Source organism: Anoplophora glabripennis, unplaced genomic scaffold (assembly GCF_000390285.2).
Source record: "Anoplophora glabripennis isolate ALB-LARVAE unplaced genomic scaffold, Agla_2.0 scaffold204, whole genome shotgun sequence".
Taxonomy (NCBI): Eukaryota; Metazoa; Arthropoda; class Insecta; order Coleoptera; family Cerambycidae; genus Anoplophora; species Anoplophora glabripennis.
Window position 1 is genome coordinate 695,402 of NW_019416349.1, and position 6,133 is coordinate 701,534.

The following is a 6,133-nucleotide window of genomic DNA, read 5'->3' on the forward strand; positions in this document are numbered from 1 at the left end:
TAGTAAGATATTCTTAATCAGCACCTTTAGAAACCCCTTTGTACAAGAGTACATCGTTGTGGGTTCAAAAGTATTTTTGACATGGGCCGTCGAAAAACAATTTTTTTTTAATTTAAAATAATTTGTATCTGTAAAACGGGCTCTCAAATTAAACATGTATTCCTTATTTTTTTGTTCAGAATAATGTGTTGATTCTGCAATAAAATAATCATTTTTTTAATAAGGCAAAAATTCTAATTTTGTACGTTTGTTGCAAAATGAGTGTTAAAGTAAATTTTGTTTCTCTATCAACCCCTTAAAATACAAATTGATGTTATTTAAAGACGCGCAGCTACAGTCCAATCTAAGAATTATTAATTAATGAATTAATAGAAGCTGCAAAATCTGGATTTAACAAATGATATTTGTGTGAGGAATGTGATAACTAAGCGATTTTTTGGCGTAAAAAAATAAAGTAGTCTATTACCATTTTTTAAAACGTTTTCCAAAAAATTTAAAATATCTATGCCAGATGTGTAATGTCCGTGGACGCCAACATACTTTTCCGAAATTTAAGAAATTGGTTGGTTGAAACCTTTACAATGATAAATTCTCTACAGCTACTGTCGTTACACAAAACGTTACTTTTTAAAACCTTTATAAAAAATCGATATACAGGGTGTCTCATAATTAGCTGCCAACCCTGAACAGGCCGATTCTATGATCAAAACTAAGTAAAAAAGTTCATATGAACATGGGTCCGGAAATGCTTCCTAAGGGCACAGGGACCCATTGAAGAGGGAGGAATGGAAATCATTTTTTTGCAATATCTCTCAATCCCGTTGTGATAAATGAATGAAATTTGGTATACACAGCTAAATTTTGATGAGCAATTTGATGGACTAATCCATTTATTTCCACAAGGTCCATTGGGGTGGATACGGGGGGGACCTTGGTACTTTGCGTGTGTAACTTTTTCATCTTTGACATTTTAACAAATTGGACAGCAAATTTCGTTTTCCCGACCTGTTTTACGTTAAAAAGGTACTCTTGTTTCAAATCGTTATCTTTAACGGTTTCTGAGAAAATCGCTCTTGAATTAATCCCACTTTGGTCAATTTCATAGTAATTTAAACAAAATTATCAAGGTATTCTTATGTCAAAGTATTGTCAACCCGATTGCCAATTTAATAGTTCTAAGCGAAAAAAATGGAAGAGTTTACGGGACAAGAGTTAGTTGATATGATATTTATTTATGGCTTTTGCGATGGTAATGCTGCAGCGGCAGAACGCGAGTACGGGAGCAAATTCCGTTTTCCCGAACTGTTTTACGTTAAAAAGGTACTCTTGATAATTTTGTTTAAATTGCTATGAAATTGACCAAAGTGGGATTAATTCAAGAGCGATTTTCTCAGAAACCGTTAAAGATAACGATTTGAAACAAGAGTACCTTTTTAACGTAAAACAGTTCGGGAAAACGGAATTTGCTGTCCAATTTGTTAAAAAGTCAAAGATGAAAAAGTTACACACGCAAAGTATCAAGGGCCCCCCGTACCCACCCCAATGGACCTTGTGGAAATAAATGGATCAGTCCATAAAATTGCTCATCAAAATTTAGCTGTGTATACCAAATTTCATTCATTTATCACAACGCGATTGAGAGATATTGCAAAAAATGATTTCCATTCCTCCCTCTTCAATGGGTCCCTGTGCCCTTAGGAAGCATTTCTGGACACATGTTAATATGAACTTTTTTACTTAGTTTTGATCATAGAATCGGCCTGTTCAGGGTTGGCAGCTAATTATGAGACACCCTGTAGAACTAATCTAGGTACCTACTTTTTTACCTTTTAACAAAATATTACAATAAAGTTTCTCAAAGTATAAAATATAGATATACAGAACGTTCTTTTAAAAGATAATATGTTCTCTGTCTATGTTACCCGGAAATATTATATTCGTCTCCATTTTTAGAGATATAATTATGTGTAATACAATATACAGACGAATAAAACTTTGAAAGTCCAATTATACAATCAGTAGCTTTCAGTTTTATAAAGGATAAAAGGTAATGCGATTTGACTGAAAAGTTTTATTAATTGAAAAAGTGAAGAAGTTGTAAAAGGGTAGCAAAGGAAAAGTTTATTGGATTATGAGCGTCCGTCACTGAAACAAAAGCTATATTTTGTGGAAAAAGAAAAATTTCAAAATGCCTCTTTGTATTAGTTGAGTTTTTTCATTTCAGTACTTTTATTCGTTGGATATTTTTCCGCGGATAAAATACGTGTACAAATAAATTGCTGCTTTGATTAAGAGCTCTTTACAATCCATATCGATTATTTAGTAGTAAACACATATTTTTCTAATTTATGAAAATAATACTTAAAATGAAAGACAAATGAGAACATTTTGTCTAATTTTTATGTAACATGTTAACTAAAAAGCTTCATTGCAAATCAGGCAGCGACAGTATGCACGAAAAATTGAACGCCTATAGCACGCGTTTGCTAAGTAGTTCGCAGGTAATCCATCACTTGTCGGTTTTCCGCCACATCTAAGTTACCGCCCCTGGCACCATATGGCATAATAGTTTATTCGAAACGACAACTAAATTGAATCGAATTAAAGATCTATCGTCTGAACATACAGATTTGAAACTATGTGCCCCTATGCCATATAACGCCTACAACACCACAGAATTGAGACAACCCCCAAATCCAAAGCCAAAGGCTGTGCGGGAGGGGGCTACACTTGAAAAAATGCGGTCAAACACCCATTATCCATCGACATTGCCAGTGCCGACGCCAGGGATCGAACCCGGACCAGAATAGGAAGTCTGGCCGACAAATGCTTGCCACCGCATGCTCGATAGACTACGATACCGTGGTGATGATCATAGCATCATAAATTACCGAAGTTAGTTACAAGTCGATAACTCTTTCGAAACGACTACTATTCCAAGATTAGTGTTTTCCAAGGAGGCGAAATTTTCAAATTCAACAAATTATGCCAAACAGATGGACTTATATCCACAATAGAAATTCCATATATTCGTGTATTATCAGAAAAATTAAGACGAAAAGGTAATTTTAATATTAGTTGCATAATTCAAAGGGATTAAGGAGGTATATCGGGTTTACTCAAATACACAGATGTACTTGAAATTTATATAGCGTATTTACCCAGTACTCCCTCTGTGCGTCATATTTTTTTGAATTTTTTATTTAATCTAAATTTTGAGATATTGTTGTTGAAAGTTGTTCATTTTAACATAGGTTTATTTGGCGAAGATGGGCGGTGGCTCTTTTTTTGCCCATAACAGAAAAAAATGTAGAAATTGTGAAACAAAACTTTTCCATTCCATTTCCATTATCTTATTTTTGATGTAAAACTAATGTAAGTTTTGACATAGTACAGCCGCATTAATTAGAAACCGAAACCAATAATTGCATTTTTGTCTGACTTGAGGATTAAAGTGGCAACGTCGCAATCAGCTGATAGCAAGGAAGGAATACATTTGAAAGACTCGATAAAAACGAAATTGATTTCAAACATATACATTTTTCCTAAATCCCATGTACATTGTTATCAACAATAAATTAACCACAACAGATGATTTTTTATAATGTTTTTAAAAACTAGATTAATTAAGAAGACTAGGAAGCTGTGATATATTCATTGGAATAAAAAATACAGTTGATAAATCCTTTTAATATATTTAATTGTTTATAAAAACTTTCGTAATAATTACCCAGCAATATTTAGGGTTATATAAAGTTTTCTTTACTTGATTAATATAATTAGTAATACTTGAGATAAAAGCATTTGTACGGAATATCAAAGGAACATAAATATTTCTCAGCAAACTTTATATCTAAAAAATTAGTTATAGTTGCAAAATTTTTATAACAATACTAAAATGAAGATGAAAACACGAACAGTGAGTAATAATGTAATTTCTATCACAGAACCTTCAAAATTGCATCCAACACTTTCTATGACTTGGACGAGAGATGGGCGCGAGTGTCATTTCATTTCTTTAGAACTAAATTATCATAATTATTTTCTCTTTGTTTTACCAGTTCACATGATTTACGGATTTTAAATAAAGGATACAAATCTTCGCGAGGATAATACGATATATTTGCTATACAGGGTGATCCAGAACTTATCAAAAAAGAATTCTGGATGTACAGGGGACTCTTACAAATACAATTTTATAAAGAAAAAATCAAAAAGGGCAATTCGAAAATTATTTATAAATACACTTCTGCATGGCACTGGAAACTGGTCCACTGTAAAACCTGACCGGGCGCAATGCGACCGTCACAGCGACAGTGATAAAAACGGGCAAAAACTTGAAAGAATTTCGCAAGGAAAAGAATAAATAGAATTTTAAAGCACCTATTTTATATCAGCAAACTCAACTGATTTTGTTCAAATTCATTTGTGGTTTTAAATAATAAAATAATTTAACATACCTGATGTTACAACAACTGTTCAAGATTTTGTCCACCTACGTGTAAACACATTGGGGTACGTCTTACTCAGTTTCTATGAACTAACACAAATGTTGTCTTGTTTCACCACAACACAAACGCTTCACCATAATAAAAATGTTTTATTGCTTCACCATAAACTAAAACGATATCCATCTACTCCAAGTTGTTATACACGCAAGCAATTTTTGACACTAACTACTAAAAAACGATTGTAAACATCGGATTTCAGTGTTCTGAGTCGCTGAGGCCACGTGGCCCTCCATGCGTATTACGAATGACGCTAGAGACTACAGTTGTCCAGCTATGTAATGGTTGAAAGCACTACAACTTTAATAATTTTTTTCTCGGAAACTATAAGGATTTTACAAACATTTTTTTTACAATATTGACAATTTTTTTGGATAAGTTGTGAATCACCCTGTATATAATAATTATATTTTACATAGTTTACACATAATACATTTTTGAACGCGTACGCATCTTTACCCGAATTTGACGCGCAATATTGATGTCCGAGGTCTGTTGTAGGTTCGCAGTGTGTACAACTGCACTCGATTATTAACGCTGTTGCCACATCTACATAGTGTTTATGCATTCATTAAATATAATTTAAAACTACTTAAATATGATATTTTTATGTTGTTCATTAGTCAATATGTATGCTATGTACATATTGAGTAGATTTCTTTGCTATATAGATACTGTTTTTCGCAAATAATTTCAATAGAATTTAATTTTTTCAAGTTGGCAGCGGGTTTTAGTCCCATAAGAAAAGCATAGGACCCCCACTGCGATCTTCACTTCCCTCGGACCCCGATATACCTACCTCCATAAGGCAAAATTTTGAGGAAGGAAAAATTAAATCGTTATGAGAAAACTAAAAGAAATCACGATTATTTTGTTGAACGGTTAATGTGTTTCATATTGTTCTGTGAACTTGGATTCTTATTAGATATAAATTCTAAAGGATGAAAGATGAATATGAAATATTGCCAAACGTACGATTTTTTCCAAATTATAGCTACATTAATGAAAGCTACTGATGATAATAAGTTAACTGGCTTAGTCTTAAGGGGCGGTATTAAACCATTTAAAGGAACTAATCATCATTTGCTTCTTGCCACAATGTATTATACGACAATACGAAAGGAATCGAAAGTTAGTTTCGAATTTTTGGAAATTAATTTCCAAATTTGACATAATTCGGACTGAGACAGCATCATAGCATCATAGATTACCGAACTTTCCAAACTGAACGCGAAGGTCACTATAGGACTTCTGCGGACCCAGCTTGAAGTGTGTTCGAATGTCAATCTGAGTACCCTGGAGCTTGTTAACCGGGAGCGAATACTGACGTGTAAACTAGTACGCTCCAAATTTTTATATTTGCGTTACAATTATTCTCATTTATTGTTAAATACCAAGACAATTCAAAACTGTGTTAAAAATTTTCAAAAATGTTTACGAACCATACGACCTACACCGTAGTTCTAGTATCCCATTCCATCCAATAATTTCGGAGCCTGCAAGGATCCTAAGGGGTACAAACTCTTATAGCTTACAAAACAGTTTCTGATAAGGTCTCACAGTACAAGTACTTAAAGATTCTAAACCAAGTACTCTCAGCAAACCTCATAAACATTTAGTTCTTA